At 42.4% G+C, this 18056-nt stretch overlaps 1 long non-coding RNA gene across 1 annotated transcript in view; it reads left to right on the plus strand.

Annotated features, from left to right (window-relative positions):
• Positions 1–8515: 8515 nt before the first annotated feature.
• LOC112407293 (uncharacterized) overlaps positions 8516–18056 on the plus strand; it is a 14074-nt gene continuing 4533 nt past the window's right edge. Inside the window, exons 1-2 of the long non-coding RNA XR_003004724.1 lie at positions 8516–8687; positions 16907–17079. This is a non-coding gene — a long non-coding RNA (uncharacterized LOC112407293). The remainder of the gene's footprint in view (positions 8688–16906; positions 17080–18056) is intronic.

Consider the following 18056-nt stretch of genomic DNA (forward strand, 5'->3'; position numbering starts at 1 on the left):
AGTAGCTGACTCTAGGCCCCTCCACATGTGTAGAGTCCTGAAGTGGGCAAGTGTCTCTGCTTGGGGTAAAGCAGACTGACTGAAGAGTTTAGCGGCCAGTCCCTCGGTCTGGAGCCCGGCCCCACTAACGCCCTCCGGGTGCAATGACGCCAGACTTTGCCCGTTGTGCTCCATAGGCTTGGAGAGTTTCAAAAACATTTTGAAATAGTTGGACCCCCGCATACAATTTCTCTTGGAAGTAAAATGCTGAGAAGTTGTATTGTTTGATCAAGTCAGAAGGACACAAGTTAGCTGTTTTCCTTGAAAGGCCCAGCGCTGTTTCCTCCATTCCTCCTTTCTCCCCTTCTTCTCTCCCTTCCTTTCACTCTGATGGAACACCTGCCATGTGTTGGCACCGCCCTAAGCACAGAAGTGCACACTGAGGCATGGCATGACACCTCTCCTCTTCGTTCTAGAAATATTTATTGAATGTGCCGGGCACTATGCTATGTTATGCATTAAACAGGAAACACAGATTCTGTATCATCAGTATATAGTCTAGTAGGACTGGTGTTGAATAAGCACTGAGGAGCACTGCAAGTGAAAGGAATAGGGTTCCGTGAAGGTGTGTAACAGGGGGACTGAACTGCATTTAGGGGACGAAGCAGTTATGTTCTAAAGCAGGAGCATGCAGAAAGTGTTTAAAACATGCTTTTAAGTAAGTAAGCTCTGTTTTTTAGTTTACATTCCATCTTCCTAAAGTTGGCAATCAGATTAATAATAAAAAATCTATTTAATCAAGCTATTTTGATTACATGAGCCAAGCAACCAGTCTGATAAATGACTTAGTTGCCCAAGAGTTAGGCAGACTTAGTCTTGGAATGATTGGCCTTTTGAAATAGGTCTACTCAAGATGGATTTAAACTTCCTAAGCTCATGTAGCAGTGGTAGTTGGCAGAATTCTAAGGGGGGTCCCCAATCCCCACCCTCCTCTCCCCCAGTATCTACCTTCTCCTAGTTATTCAGTCAAACACTAAGCTAGGTACTGTTGCAAAGGGATTTTGCAGATGTAACTGAGGCGTCAAATCAGTTGACTTTAAGATCAGGAGATTATCATGGTGCCAGGGCTGATCTAATCAGATGAACCCTTAAAAGGACCTGGGCTCTTCCTGGTGAAAAAGACTCGAAGAGTGAGACAGATTCAACACTGGCAGGCTTGAAGATGGAGGGGACCGTGTGGCGAAGGATGTGAGTGGCCTTTAGGAGCTGAGAGCAGCCACCAAAGAAATGGGGACCTCAGGTGTACACCACAAGGAACTGAATACTCTGCAACCACATGACTTTGGAAAATGACCTTGAGCTACCAAGGAGAACAAAACCTTGTGGGCACCTTTTAACCGTGTGAAATCCTGAGCAGAGAACCCAGTCATGCCGAGCACAGCCTTCTGACTTATAGCACTGTGAACTCATAGATGAGGGCTGTTTTAAGCCATTAAGTCTGTGATAATATACTCAAATCTTCCTGACAACAAAGACTGGGCAAATGACGAGGCAGACCATCATATTTCCTGCCTCTGGGCATGGTGATTGACTCAGGTGTTGGGCGGTGACCCAAGCTGTGCAGTCAGTGTCTTTACCTGACTTACCTGAAGAAGAGAGCTAATTTTCCTTTCTTGTCCTAAGCTGCAGAAATGTGAGCCCAGAGCTGTCCATAGCCAAGTTCCTCACGATATGGTGAAACTGGTCTAGCCCTTGACACCCAAAGGGCATGGAGAGTCCTGACAGAGTTTGAGTCCCTGAATCCATTGTCCTTTGTCACCTGACCCACGTTCTTTCAGTGATTTGGTTACATGAGCCAAGGCTCCCCCTTTCCAGTTAAGCTAAATCACGTTCAGCTTTTGCCATTGGCGACCAGAGTCCTGAACAACACAGCTAGGAGTCAAGAACAGTTAACTGGAAGATACCAGTTCTGCTTGTTAGACAATATCAAAGCATAGAAGTACCTCTTTGCACATAACCTGGTTTTTTTTTTTTGATCAGTGCTGAAGGTCATCACATGATAGCAAAAATACTAAACGCTAGCTCAATCTTTGTATTATTAGCTACCTTAGATGTCATCTGGTTAAGGTCCCTCATTTTCTACATGCAGAAGCTCAGGCCCAGAGAGGAGCAGCTAATCAGGAAGTGAGTGGGTCATTCCAGAATCACTGGATAAAAATGACTCAGGTTGAATGAAAAATGATGCTGCTTGCATCTAGTTTTTCTCTTCTGCTTTCCATGGCTACTTGACTAGTTCTGCGACCATTCCAGAGTGTTTTCCTCAAGTTTTAAAAAATTGTGTCTAGTGAATGCTGTGACTCTCCAGATCCTTGTGGTTTAACTTCAAATGACACCTTCGAGTCTCTGAAACTCTGATGATATCTCAGTTGATCAGGATGATTTTTACTTGATTCTACCAAAAAGGGTGTAAAACTGCATCTTCCGGTACAGGCTGTTAGAAGCTTAGCTCCAGCATAGGTTATCTTTGTGAAGACTGTATGGAGGTAAATTCATAAATGATTGTCTCCCTTGAGTACAAATATAAGTTGTTTCCGTAGATACCTGTTCACAAAACTAATGAAGCAAGTGTTTTCCAAAACCTGCTTGAATGACACCTCTGACATATGAACTTATTAGCTTCTTATTTCACTTGACTGCTAGAGCTGGCAGGGGTCTGAGAGATCATTAGACCCAGCCTCCCATTGTTCACACAAAGACAATGGGTTCCAGAGAGGAGGAGGGTCTTGCTCAAGATCAGATTCTATTTTTTAAAAAAATTTTTTGCGGTACGCGGGCCTCTCACTGCTGTGGCCTCTCCCATTGCGGAGCACAGGCTCCGGACGCGCAGGCTCAGCGGCCATGGCTCGCGGGCCCAGCCGCTCCGCGGCATGTGGGATCCTCCCGGACCGGGACACGAAGCCGCGTCCCCTGCATCGGCAGGCGGACTCTCAACCACTGCGCCACCAGGGAAGCCCCTCAGATTCTATTTTTAAAACATCAATAAGCAGTCTGCAATGCCTTTACAAGAGATGAATGGATAGAATTTTTTTTTCTTTAAAACGTGCAATTTCTGCATAAACACCAAAAAAGGAGCAAAAAATATAAAGATCATCCACCATTTGCATTTTACAGCAACTTGGGAAAGATCTGTTTCCAAAATTAAGAAAAATCTTAACAATAAGATATAATAAAATGACCTATTTGTTATAAGTCTAAACATTGGGAGAGAAGGATGGCTTTTCATTATGAAAATTGATACCAATTTATTTTTAAATATTTAGAAAATTTTAAACTGTAGAAAGAAATAAGCAGGAAAAATGATCATAATTTTCATTACTCAAAAAAACCACACTTCAACATTTTCAGTGTTTTTTCTTTCAATCTTTTTTTTATATGTATAGGAAATTTAGGAGGATGACAGTCACAAATATTTTCCCATGTTATTACATCTTCTTTATAAATATCTACTAAGTGTATGTGAAATGTTTTTCTTTTGCAACTTGCTGTTCTATTATGGAAATGTTGGGGTTTAAAATAGCCTTTCAATGAGCATCTTCATGTATAAATATCCTTTTCCATATTTAGGATGATTTTCTTATTCCTCATAAATGGAATTTCTGGGTCTGTCTTATAGTAGGTGCTTAGCTCAATAGATATTCATGAACAGAATGAAATAAGTATATTAATCAAAATAGGTGAGGTGTGCCATGGTAAAAGCAGCTCTAGTATCTCAATGACCTAACAAAATAAGAATTTACTTCTTAGTCATACAAAATCATCTTTGGGTTCAGGTTAGCCTCTGAGGCTGCCATCTTCCTTCTGTGGATTCAGCAATCCGGGCTGCTCAGTCTTTTGCCTCCAACTTCCCAACAGGGGCCTCTTCTGTGATCACGTCTTCTGAGGAAGGTTCCTAAATGCTTCAGTCCAGAAGTAACACACATCACCTCTGCCCATAACCCAACGGGCAGAACTAGTTACACAGCTAGTTCTGACTCCAAGGAGGTGAGGCAGCGTGAGGAGGTGTGATCCTCCCACGCATAAGAAGGAGGTGATTGCTTTCCTATGGAGTCACCATCGATTCCCATGAGAAAGTCCTTTCACTATACTTAATTACTATACTCATTGGGTATTACTCCATTTAGAAAGTGTTTGCTCTAGTGATGGACAAAAAAAATTTTAATTTTCATTCCTTTAATTACCTCAAGATTGACTTTTTCTTGTGTTCATTCATTAAATCAATCATTCAACAAATATTTACTTAATAGGTGACTCGGCACTGACCCAGGCACTGGGGCTGCAATGGTGAACACACAGACATGGTCCCTTCCTCATGGTCCTTGTAATCAATGACTAGTGAGCGTTCCTCTTTTATGAACTGTCTGTATAATACCTTTGCCTGTTTATATTGAGTTCTTTGTGTTTTTCTCATTGAATTACTTGACTTCTTTATATAGCAAAGAGAGCAACTCTTTGTTGTATTTACTGCAAATGTTTTCTTCAGTTTGCCTTTCAATCTTAATTTTGGTGGTGTTTTCCCTTTTTTACAGAATTTTGAAATTATCTATTCAAATCTATTGGATCCTTTCCCTTATGATTTCTCCTCTTGCTTTTAGGCTTAGAAAATAAATGGTTAGAACTACTTATGTCCAGAAAAATGGTTATTTCTGAGTTTGCTTATAATTTTTCTCTCTGGAAACCACCTTGTGAGAAAACACACACATATGACACATATAATTATATTTATAATTATAGTATAATAATTATGTTACTCTTTTTATCATTTCAATTGAATATAATTATATATATTAATTATATTATATATCAAATATATGTATGCCTGTTTTCTCACAAGAGGAAAATTGTAAGAAAATTCAGAAACATATATATCATATATACTCAAAAAGACATATTACATATAATTATACATTTTATGTGTGTGTCATATATGATTGCATTTTATAATATATGTATGTGTGTGTTTTCTCATAAGGTGGTTAATATATATAATTGTATATATGCAATTTATAAATATATACATATAAAATTCAGTGCAGAATCCAAGATGCCACATGCAGATTATGAGCATAAAATTCCCTTCAGTAGATCCCATGCCCTCTCGCCTCTCCTGTTAGTACAACCTTTTCTCCTCTTGTGGTTCCTACTCTCTCTCACCTCCAGCTTCCCCACTACATTTCCATAGTGTTTTGCTCTCAGCAACCTGTCCCCTTTGAGGTATTAACTCACAAAAAATGAAGACCTTACTTCTGTTGGGGCAGATTGCATTTTAATTGGGGCTTCCAGCCCTTTAACTGACAAAGATTAATTTTCAAAAGAGAAATTTCAGGCACTGTGACAGTCAGTAGGGGGGAGATTTTGAGCCAGGAACTCCTGACTTGTCTCTGCAAACCATACCACAAGATCCGCCTTAAGCGGCACCTACCAAAATCTCATGTTCTTCTCCCACGCTGACATGAAATCCAGAGTCACCTGTCATTTGCTCACCCTGTATAAGGTTAGCTCCTCTCAGATGGCTTCTTTTCACCTTATTTATCTTTTCCCCAAAGACTAGCTTCCTCTCCTGGCTACCATACTTCTATTATTAGCTCTAACACTGAGGCCCAGAATCTCAGTCACTTCCAGCCCCATGGTTCATTCACTGTCCCACAACACCATTCAGACATCCCTGTGTGTTTCCGTACTCTGGAAACATCTTTCATTGGGCCACTGGGCCACTTATCCAGCGCCTTGCAGGCATGGTCAATAGTAACCCTCGCTCTTCTGAATCCGCAGAGACCTGTGTCTGTGGCAGTGGTCTCCAAAGTGGGGTGTCTATGGCAATCCTTTGGGGTGCAAGAAAGTAGTGGAACTTTTGCTTATAAAATGTCAACCTTTTAAAACACCCATTTTTTGTGTGTTTTTACATGGACATAGTATATTCATTTAGAAGTATATGAACAATTCTGGGGACTTCCCTGGTGGCTCAGTGGTTAAGAATCTGCCTGCCAATGCAGGAGACATGGGTTCGAGCCCTGGTCCGGGAAGATCCCACATGCCACAGAGCAACTAAGCCCGTGTGCCACAACTACTGAGCCTGCACTCTAGAGCCCATGAGCCACAACTACTGAGCCCACGTGCCACAACTGCTGAAGCCCGTGTGTCTGGAGCCCATGCTCTGCAACAAGAGAAGCCACAGCAATAAGCCCGGGCACCACAGCGAAGAGTAGTCCCCGCTCGCCACAACTAGAGAAAAGCCCATGTGCGGCAACAAAGACCCAATGCAACCAAAAATTAAAAATAAATTAATTAATTAAGTTAAAAAAGAATAATCAGTCCTTAGTCTGAGAAACAGCTGGAGACAGTGTATGAAGGTAAGCTGAAACATTCTGCGCGAGGGGATACATTGATGCTTGCTTTGTTTCAATGAACTGGTCACATTATGGAGTCAGAGAGAAATCCTCCCTTTCCATGTTTAAAAGTTGGAAGCTTGGGCTTCCCTGGTGGCGCAGTGGTTGAGAGTCCGAGCTTCTCCAAAAACTGCTTTAAACACATCAGTTTTAGACATGTCGTATGCACATGTTTGGTCCCAGGGATGTGGAAAAGTACTAGAAAAAAATTCACGGGATAATTTGGACCTCCAAAGAAAATATTCAACTTCATGGGGCACATAGGCTCAGTCTCTGTCACCTCTCCCATCTCTTTCCTGTTGGTGACTCCTTCCCCTCGTCTGTCCTGCTGTCTGTCTCCCCACCTTTGGTTTCTGCCCTCCACGGCATTTTGCTGTTTTTGCTCTGGATCTGTAGCTCACTGCCAGGGACTGGTGAACAAAGACTGTCCTCCACCTCCTCTGCTCAACTTGTCTGTGTTGCTTCAATCCTAGAACCCACTTAAACCCACTCAGGCCCTTCCTTAGCTGCCATCACCCACAGCTCTAGTGGGTGGGTGCTGTGAAGAAAATACTTCTTAAAAATAAAGGAGCCCAGCGGCTGCCCTCGATTCTTGGTTTCCCAAGAAGAGCTCCAATATCAAGAGTCCTGGTGTAGATGCTGAGTCAAACTCCCTTTGGGGCCCATTGGAAGATGTGTTTCAGACCCATGGAGAACAAGAAGCAGGATGGATACACTGTCCCTGGTTTATCCATCATCATTGCCAGAGCTCAGGAACGATGCTTGCCAAAGAGCACAGCATCCCATTAAAGGCTCATAATAAAATTCTAAAATTTACAAAAATAATAATGACTGAATTGGGTTTAAGTAACACTATCCTGTTGCAGTTGCTTCCTTCAGCTTCTGTTACATCTCAGAAGAAAAAAAATCACAACAGAAAAGGACACACAAAATGTCCCTCCCCAAGTCTCCGTAGGGGAACAGTACATGTGAAGCCTGCCAGTGGAAACCTTAACTCCTTAAAGGATAAGTATGAAATAATCCCCCTAAGTGTGGATCTTAGATTTATTTGTTTTTATAAAGACAGGTTGTCCTGTTGAGGCCATAGGCAAATATGCACCATAGAAACTATCTTTCCTCTTGGCCACACCCGTGGCAGGCACTGTTAGTGGATCACCTACTCTTTCTTGCTAATCCTCAGAATACTTTAGGAGAAACTAATGAATGTTGCCAAGGGAGGTGAAAGCTGTTTTCCCTTCTGACCCAGAGGAAGCACACACCCCTAAAGGAGTGGACTATTATCCAGAGAAGATGTAGCCCTTCATACAGGAACCTGGAAACTTAGAGATTCAGCCTACCATGGGAGGGAACTCCTGTCTCTCTTTCCCTGTGTGTCTGTCTTGAGAAGTCTAGCTGTGCTGAAGTGCACCAGGTGGAAAGGGAGAGAGAGAGATGTGGGGATATGCCAGAAACTAGGCAGGGAGACCCTGGAGAGGAACACAAGCTGGAGATGAGTAAGTTACACTTCGTAAGCCAGATTCCTTAGTTACAGCTAGCTTTCTGGGTCTGTTTTCTCTTTTGCTATCCTTGAGCCATAAGTAAAATTCATTCATTCATCCATCCATCCATCCCATCCATTCATTCATTCATTTAACAGATATTTATTGAGCATCAATCTTGTAGCAGTCTCTGAACTATGATCTAGAATATGGGGATGAGTGACATAGAGACAGTCCAGGGAATGCAGACCAATGACGGCCATTTATGTTGTGTGGGGAAATGCTGATGGTATGGGATCACACAGTAGGGGAGCCCAGGCTGTCTGAAGTCAAAGTGCTCTGGTTAAGGGGTGTCTATTCTCCAACATGGTCTCATTGGATGGACTGGATACAGAGAGTAGCATTATGGGCAGGGCTTGGGCAGGAAATTAAAGAGGAGCTGTTCCCTGGGAGTTGTGGCCATGAGATTCAGGCACCTTATCTACATAAAGGCTCTTTTTCCACTGCCAGTCTTGGAGGACTGGGTGTGATACTAGTAGAGGTTTGATTTTCATAGGGTGGGAGCTAAATCTGGGATCTGCCATTGTGTTTCTCTCTTCTCTCCCGAAGGTGATTCTTAGAAACCTCCACTCCGAAGGCCTCTTGTCCTTCAGTCAAGCATCCAGCACATCCTCACAACTCCCTCGGATCACCCTGAGGCCACTCTTCTCACCGTTGACACCACTACCATTATTCCTGACACATGAGGCGGGGTGGTCCAAGACCAGAAGGTCATCATGATCAAGAGGTGAGCAGATAGTACTTAAAGGCAGAGAGGGTTGGGATTGGAGAGGAATTCCCTAATAGCTATTATAAATGGAGATACAACAGGTTTGAACAAACGACCTGGAACAGGAAGAGGGGAGGAGGGAGGAGTCAGGCAGAGATAATGCCAAGAGTGGATGCCTGGTCTGTGCAGGGACATAAAAAGGGCTCAGGGAAGGCTTAGGAAGCAGATCGGAAAGGAAGATAGTGGAGGAAGGTAAAGAATCCAGTCTTTGGTGTTCCGGTGTGTGGCTGGGGATTGTGAGAGACTGGATCAGGGAATTTGAAGGCTGGAATGTCCGCTGTGTTCTTGGAATGACTTCCTGAGGGCTTCGCATGTAACCAAATATTAGCACTCATTTACTAAATAAAAACTCTTCTGTCCCTGGGCTAGCAGGGAGTGGAGTGGCATGCCCCCCACCCTCGTCACAAAGACAGGTCAGTCCCCGTCCCTAAGACTGTCACAACCTAGACCAAAAAGTGCCCCGAGAGCCTGGCAGGATCATTCTGGTGCACAGACTCAGTGTCCAGGGGTCCTGAGTGGCCATAGGACAGCCAGGGCTCCTGCCTCCCATAAATCCAAGCCAAGAACAGTAAAGCGCAGAGAAGGGAGGTAAGTAGGAGCAGGGAGAAGAAAAGTCCCAGAAATGCAGATAGATTGCAAATAATAATAAAGCAATAACCTGGCTGAACTCCGTCCAATTCAGTTCAATTCACCAAGTACATGCTGAGTGCCCCTGTGTGCCTGTTCTGAACTAGTATGCTGGAGAGGAGGGCTACAAGAAAAAATGAGCAGTTTGGTGGAGGTCAGGCAAGCTAAAGAGAAGGTATCTTTTCAGGCACCAAAGCTCTGCCCTGTAGATGGCTGCCTTTGCATTGGAGGTCCCCTGACAATTCACAGGAGATTTCTCTCAAAGGCCTTCCAAGGCAGTTCCTTGAAGACCCTAGTCCGTGCCCCCAGGCAGCCAGGAGTCTGTTCCATTTGATACAGACCAAGCAGACCCTTTCTGAAGTTTTTGTAGAAATGGAAGTGATCTGATGAGAGTAGGGAATTTTAAAGGTGAAAACAGGGGCAAGGATGGAGAATGGATTGGAGGTGGAGAAAATGCAGAAGTAGGGGGCCAGTGAGGAGAATACGAATACTCCAGTTTCACTGAGTTGGTGGCAGTGAGTAGAGCAAAGAGACAGAAGAGGATGAGGGCACAGAGGCTCTGCCAACTAACTGGCTGTAGAAGACAAAAGAAAGAAGAGTTTGTGACGGCCTTGGGCAAATGAATAAGGAAGGTCACGGGGCTCTGAGGAGAAGCATTTGAAGAAGGAAGGTAATGAGTTCAATGTTAGTGGTAATACAGAGGATTCCATCCTTCCTTTCCTGGATTCTTCCTACTGGTTCCCCTTTTCTAGGCTCAGCCCTCCAGTTCCCTTTTCATGGGGCTTCTAAAAGGCAAACTTTACTGGATCGTTCCCTACATCCAGCCTCACAGTGGTTTCCATCACCTTCAGTGAAAGCCCACTGTCCTGAGCACAGCATACAAAGCCTTGGAGCTCTGCCTGGCCTACAGCTTAGCCTCGTCTCCTGCCACTCTGCCTCTGGGACTCAACACTCCAGACATCCTGAAATATTTGCATTTTTTTCAGAGAAGGCAGTTTCATGCCTCAGTGCCTTTGTAACTGTAATGCATCACCCTGGAAGTTCTTTCCCTCCTTAACTGCCTGGTGAACTCCTCACCGTTTGTTCTCAGGTGGCTTAAAATACAACAAAGCATTCCCCCATGGTCCTTTTCACCCTCTCAAAGGAGGTTTACTCAAAGAATGCAAGGCTGTTCAATACTTGAAAATCAATCAATGTAATCCACCATATTAATAGCTAAAGAAGAAAAATCACATGGTCTTATCAACTGATGCAAAAAACATTTTTAACAAAATTCAACATGTATTCATTATAAAACTCTTAGAAGAAAATAGGAGTAGAGGGGAACTTTCTCAACTTGTTGAAAAGTATCTACCAAAAGCCTACAGCTAATATTACACTTAATGGTGAAAGATGGAATGCTTTCCTCCCAAGACCAAGAACAAGGTAAAGGATGTTTGTTCTCACCACTCTTATTCAATATATTATTGGAAGTTCTGATCAAATTAATAAGACCCAAAAAGGAAATAAAATGCATACAGATCAGAAAGGAAGATATAAAACTGTCCCTATTTGCAAATGACATGGTTGTCTATGTTGTAAATCCCACAGAATCTATAAACAAACATACAAACAAAAACAACCCAACTCCTAGAACAAATAAGTGAGTTCAGCAAAGTTGCAATATACAAGATAAACATACAAAAATTGTACACATTTGTATTCTAGATATACAATTGTATATGCAATTCTTATTTCTACATATCAGTGAACAGGTGGACATCAAAACTCAAAATACAATGCCATTTTCAATTACTCAAAATAAAAAAAAAAGAAATTCTTAAGTGTAAATCTAACAAAACATCTACAGAACTTCTATACTGAAAACAATGTTGAAAGAAACCAAAGATCTAAGTAAGTGGAGACATAACGTGCTCATGGATTGGAAGGTTCAACATAATTAAGAGGTCAATTCTTCCAAATGCAGGTTTAATGCAATTCTTATCAAAATCCCAGCAAGATTTTTTATAGGTATAGACAAAAGTATTCTAAGATATATATGGGGACTTCCCTGGTGGCACAGTGGTTAAGAATCCGCCTGCCAATGCAGGGGACACAGGTTCGATCCCTGGTCTGGGAAGATCCCACATGCCGCGGAGCAGCTAAGCCCATGCGTCACAGCTACTGAGCCTCTGCTCTAGAGCCCACGAGCCACAACTACTGAGCCAGCGTGCTGCAGCTACTAAAGCCGGCACGCCTAGAGCCCATGCTCCACAAGAGAAGCCACCGCAGTGAGAAGCCCGCACACTGCAACAAAGAGTAGCCCCTGCTCACTTCAACTAGAGAAAGCCCATGCACAGCAATGAAGACTCAACGCAGCCAAACATAAATAAATAAAATAAAAATAAATAAAATTTATATGGAAGTGCAGATGAACCAGAATAGCTAACATCGTTTTGTAAAAGGATTCTACAATGGAAGGAATCAGTCTACCTGATTTCGAGACAGAGCTGTGTTGTTTACAGAGTGATAGACACATAAACCAATGGAACAGAATAGAGAATCCAGAAACACATTAACACAAATATGCCCAACTGATTTTTTACAGAAGTACTAAAGCAGTTCAATGGAGGAAGGCTAGCTTTTTCAATGAACCTCGACTTAAATCTCACATCTTATTAAAAAATTAACTTAAAAGGATCATGGGCTTAAATGTAAAACTACAAAGCTTTTAGAAAAGAAAATATCAGAAAAATATCTTTGGGATCCAAGGCTAAGCATAGACTTCTTAGATTTGCCACCAGAAGCATGATCTATAAAAGAAAAAAAGTTGAGTTTCATCTAAATTTAAAAATTTGCTTTGTAAGTATCGTGTTACGAGAATGAAAAGACAACCTTCAGACAGTGAGACAATAAATTTGCAAAGCATACTTCTGACAAAGGAATAGCATCTAGAATACATAAAGATCTCTCAAAATTCAACAGTAAATAATAAAAGAAAGCCAATTAGATTTGGGGGAAAAGGCATGAAGGAACATTTTACTGAAGAGGATATAGAGATGGTAAATAAGTGTGTGAAAAGATGCTCAACATCACTAGCCATTAGGGAAATGTAAATTAAAACCACAACGAGTTATCACTATACATCTCTCAGAAAATCTAAAATAAAACATAGTGACGGCATTAAAGCTGATCACTTATACATTGCTGGTGGGAAGGTAAAATGGTACAGCCATTTTGGAAAAGCTCGACAGTTTCTTAAATAACTAAAAATGCAACTACCGTATGACCCAGAGTTTCAATCCCAGAGAAATTTTTGCAGAGAAATGGAAACACGTTCAAACAAAAGGCTGTACACGAATGTTCAAAGCAGCTTTTCTGGTAGCAGCCCCAAACTGTAAATGACCGAGATGTCCTTCAACAGGTGAACAGCTAAACACACTGTGGTACATTCATATCATGGAATACTTCACAGCAGTAAAAATGAATGAACCATTGATACACACAAGTTGGATGAATCTCCAAGGAGTCATGCTGAGTGAAAAAAGCCAATCCCAAAATGTTACATATTATATTACTACATTTACATAACATTCTTGAAATGACAAAATTACAGAAATGCAGAATGGATTAGTGATTGCTGAGAGTCGAAGATAAATGGGGGAAGGAGATGCAGGAGGCAAGGGGGCCTGGCTATAAAAGGACTACAGGATGTAGTGATGGTATTGCTCTGTGTCTTGACTGTCTCAATGTCAATATTCTGGTTGTGATCTCGTACTACAGCTCTGCAAGATGTTACCCTTGGGAGAAACTGGGTAAAGGATACAAAGAATCTCTCTGTACTGTTTCTTACAACTAGCACATGAATGTACAATTATCTCAAAATAAAAAGTTTAATTTAAAAAATAAAGCGAAAAACACACCCCTTTATCATCTCACAGGTCAGAAGTCCAAGCATAGCACAACTGGATCTCCTGCTCACGTCTCACCAGGCTGAACCCAAGGTGCCAGCCAGAGCTTGGGGGTCTCATCTGAGGCTTGGGAGTCTTCTTCCAAGTTCAATCAAGAGTTGGCAGAACTCAGTTCCTTGTGGCTCTAGGACTGCTCTCCCATTTCCTGGCTGACTGTCAACCAGGGACCATTCTCAGTTTCCTAGGGCCTTCCTGCTATTTCCTGCTATGTGGCCCTTCCCATATTCCCTCTCATGCTTGGAAGGGCTCAGATCCACTTATGGCCTCATCTGATTAGGTCAGGCCCACCCAGATAATCTCCCTTTTTATTAACTCCAAGTCAATTGATGAGTAGCTTAACCATGGGCGTGATAACCCATCATATTCACAGCTTCTGCCTGCACTCAAGGTAAAGGAATTGCACAAGGCATGTACACCAGAGGGCAGGAATCTTGGGACTATCTTAGATTTCTGCCCACCACAGACCATCTTAGCCCCAGTGCTCTGGGTGGGATAGACTGAGGTCTTTGTTGGGACTGCATTGCAGTGCAATTCTCTCTGCTCAGTCCTTCAGCCTTCATTCCCCATAGTCATTGATCCCTAGAGCACTTGCCAATCAATTTTCCGCCTGTGAGTCTGTTTCCCAAGGAACCTGACCTAAGACAGTAGTGCTATACTAGAGGGCATGGAAGACAGATTGATAACATTTTAAAAATCCCTGAGCCAGGTATATGGGAGACTCTACTTAAAAAGGATGTTGACAGAGCTCTGAGGGGGTTATCCCTAGGCTGGCAAGTCAGGAGCACCACATGGGTAATTGTTGACAATGAAAACCAAGTCACTCAATGGTCTGCCTCTAGATTTAGCTTAAACTCAGCTCTCCTTTAACATCATCATCATTACTATGATATCGTATTTATCATACATTGAGAGTTCACTCTGTTTCAGAAACCATGCAAAACATTTCGCCGACCATCTAATGAGCCATTATAGCAGAGTGGTTGAGAGTACCAGGGATTAGACGACTCAGCGTTGAATGCCAGCTTCTCCATTTGATAGCAATATGGCTCCAGTGAGCCCAGCTTTCCAAGGCTCAGTTTCCTCATCTATAAAATAAGGATGGTATCTGTTTTATAGAATAACCCATCATGTAGAACTCTTAATATGTGCTTGGTACAGAGCAAGCATTCCATAATTGTCAGCCATCTTAAAGCCTCATTTAATTCTTATAACAGCCCCGCATGAGGGTTTATAGCTGAATAAGCTGAGGTTCAGAGAGGTCAAGCAGCCTCCTAGGATCCAACAAACAGCTAAAAGGTGTCAGAGGTAGGATTTAAACCGAGCTCCTCCTGACTCTAAGGTCTTAGCCCTTAACCATTATCCTGGCTTGCCTCACTTTGTGGGTATCCACGGGAGCAGTGAAGCCAGCACTGCCTTAAGCACAATGCAGAAAGAAAGAACAAATGAAAAGACACACGCAGAGTCTTAAAATCCCTGGGAAGGAAATGCAGGGGGGAGGGAGTTGCCACTGGTTCACCTGAAGGATGTCAGGCTTCTGAGCCTGAAGCTGTGTGCTGCTACGTGGCTCCCTAAATGGGGTAGTGGAAATCAGTCTCTCTTCTCGAGACAGCTAAGCCCTTCAGGAAAATGTTATTACAGGCCCATGATCTCTTATTCAAACATTTTGATTCAGACAGCTCTGAATACCGAAAGGTTTTCATCATTCAGGCCCATGATCTCTTATTCAAACATTTTGATTCAGACAGCTCTGAATACCGAAAGGTTTTCCTCATTCTGACTTGACCCAGATTGACCTGAGCTCCTTGTCGGCTTTGCAGCTTCACGAGGGAATGAACAGTCATACACTCGCTGCAGACATGTTCGTATGATCATGTCCTGAGGTGTCAGCTACTGAGTTACCTTTCTAAAATCCGAGAAATCCTGAATTTCAGATGAGGGCTTGGGGGCCTTTAATTATTATCTCTGACAATTCTTGCTACTTACCAGAGCAAAGAACACAGACACACCAGATTTCATTCATGGAATGACTTTCGTGTAAAGAGCTTTTATCCAAGAGCTCTTCAGAGGATCCCTTGTTCCCCACAAGGAAAAATAACCAGCCCCAGGCCATGCGTACCCATCCAGCTCTACCTGAAAGCAGGCCGGGTACCCTAGGTGGCTGCTGCCCAGTCTACTTCCCAGCACCATGGTTTTCCACTCTGTGTTATAGAATTGTCCTGCATTGTTTTCCCGCCCAGAATGCTGATTCTGGTGTGACTTTGTGTTGTTTCGGGATAAGGGGGTTGAGGTGGAGAGAAAGTCGAGGCTGTGGGTGCAGAAGAGAGACAGGAATCGTGACCCTCCCCAGCCTCCAGTTCCTTTCCTGGGGCCTCTGGGGATAGCAGTCGTTTGCTCACAGTATTTTCCATATAATCCCAAAGTGTAAACTTTACCTATTTTGAATGCATGAATTCCACGCCATCCTTTCTCCTTCTTTACTATTTAAATGAGACAAAATATCCAATGAGATACAGACTTGGTCTTATTTAAAATCACAGGTCTACAGCTGCGAAGGAATAGAGTCCCTATAAGGAATAAATGGGCCGTATCTCAGTATTCCTCCTGAGTCTATTTTCTACCGTTGAAAACCACATGTAGCCACTTTGATGTGGGCTGAATAGGTGGGGCATCATTTTACCACCATTTGTTTAGCTGCACTTTGGCAAATGTCAAGTCCAAGTCTGTGTATTTGGACAAAATGAGGTCAGCAGCCTCCTGATGGGCTTTCTGTCTGGCAGACAGCACCTTACCAGCCTTCTCTCCACTAGGAATTGCGGGACTCCTAGGGAAGCATCAAGTGATTAACGTTCCTGGTTGCTTTCATCTCTTCAGGGTAAATATCAGAGATCAGCCAGTACAGAAGATACTTGCCGCTACTCCAGCTCCAGAGCCCACCCTGAGTGCAAACTCAGTAAAGACTTGGAGCGTTTAAAGGAAAAAACTAAAAATGGTTCTACGTTTGGTCACTTCCAAATTATTCTCATTCTTATGGTCTATCCAGGGCCACGTCTCCTTCATTTCCTTTTCATCAGTTACCTATCTCTGGCCAACAAATGATCACTGGTGATTCCTTTTCCAATACAGGGCTGGGAAGCAATGAGACAGAAAAACAAAATTGTTTTCTTGTTTGAGTTAAATTCAATTTTACAAACAAATTGAGTTTGTGCTAATGGCCAGGTATTCTGCTTGGTACTAGGGATAAAAGGACTGGGGATTACAGTCAAGTGATAGGGAAAAGACCAGTTGATTTCCAATGATGAAAAGTTAGCACAGATGCTACAGGAGATGTGAGAGTCACTCAACTTTGCCTTGGTGGGGGTGGTGGAGGATCAGGGAAGACTTCCTGGAGGAGGTGACAGCCATTCTAATAAGATGTTACCCAGGCAAATGGGTGAGAAGGGGGTGAAGACATTGTATGCAGAGAATACTTCTCCAAAGGTTCTGAGGTGAGTACATGGCATGAATTATATTACATACAATTTAGTTTCAAATACTTCAGCCTAGACAGAGAGATGTATCTGTTACTTTTTTTTGATCTGTTACTTTTAATTTACCTCCTAGGAGCAATTTGTTGACATCTGAAGTGCCCTGCTCAGGAATACACATTCCAGAGTGTTTGTAAGCTTTGATAGATGCTAACTGGATGTCACACTCCAGAAGCACCTTCTACAAGAGCTTCGACCATCTTTTTTTCCTTTCCAGCTTTATTGAGATATTACTGACTTATAATATACGTAAGTATAAGGTGTACAATGTGATGATTTGATACATGTATATATTACAAAATGATTCCTACAATGAAGTTAGTTAACACCTTAGCCCACTCACATAATTACCATTGTTTTTTGGGGTGATAAAATTTTAAATCTGCTCGATTAACAACTTTCAAATATATAATATGATATGGTTAATTATAGTCACCATGCTGTACATTGGATCCTCCGAATTTATTCATCTTATTGCTGGGAATTTGTACCTTTGACCAACACCTCTTACCTTCCCCACCCCCTGCCCTTGGCAATCATCATTCTATTCTCTATTTGTATGAGTTTGACTTTTTTAGATTCCTCATATAAGTGAGAACATAAAATATGTCTTTCTGGGGCTTCCCTGGTGGCGCAGTGGTTGAGAGTCTGCCTGCCGATGCAGGGGACACAGGTTCGTGTCCCGGGCCGGGAAGATCCCACATGCCACGGAGCGGCTGGGCCCGTGAGTCATGGCCGCTGAGCCTGCGCGTCCGGAGCCTGTGCTCTGCAACGGGAGAGGCCACAACAGTGAGAGGCCCGTGAACCGCAAAAAAAGAAAAAAAAAAAGTCTTTCTGTATCTGACTTACTTCACTTAGCATAATGTCCTCAAGGTCCATCCATGCTGTTGCAAAGGCAGGATTTCCTTCTTTTTTATGGGTAAATAATGTTTGTATATATATATATGATATATATATGTTTGTATATCATATATATCATATATATATTTGTATATCATATATATATCTCATATATGATATATATACACATCTTCTTTATATAGTCACTTTATATGGAAACTTAGGTTGTTTCCATGTCTTGGCTATTGTAAATGATGTTGCAATGAACATGGGGGCACAAATATCTCTTTGAGTTGGAGTTTTCATTTTCTTTGGATATATACCCAGAAGGAAGGCTCCTGGATCATATGATAGTTCTATTTTTTTTTTTTTTTTTTTTTTCAGTA

The sequence above is a fragment of the Neophocaena asiaeorientalis genome, unplaced genomic scaffold (genome assembly GCF_003031525.2).
Source record: "Neophocaena asiaeorientalis asiaeorientalis breed wild unplaced genomic scaffold, Neophocaena_asiaeorientalis_V1.1 scaffold29, whole genome shotgun sequence".
Taxonomy (NCBI): domain Eukaryota; kingdom Metazoa; phylum Chordata; class Mammalia; order Artiodactyla; family Phocoenidae; genus Neophocaena; species Neophocaena asiaeorientalis.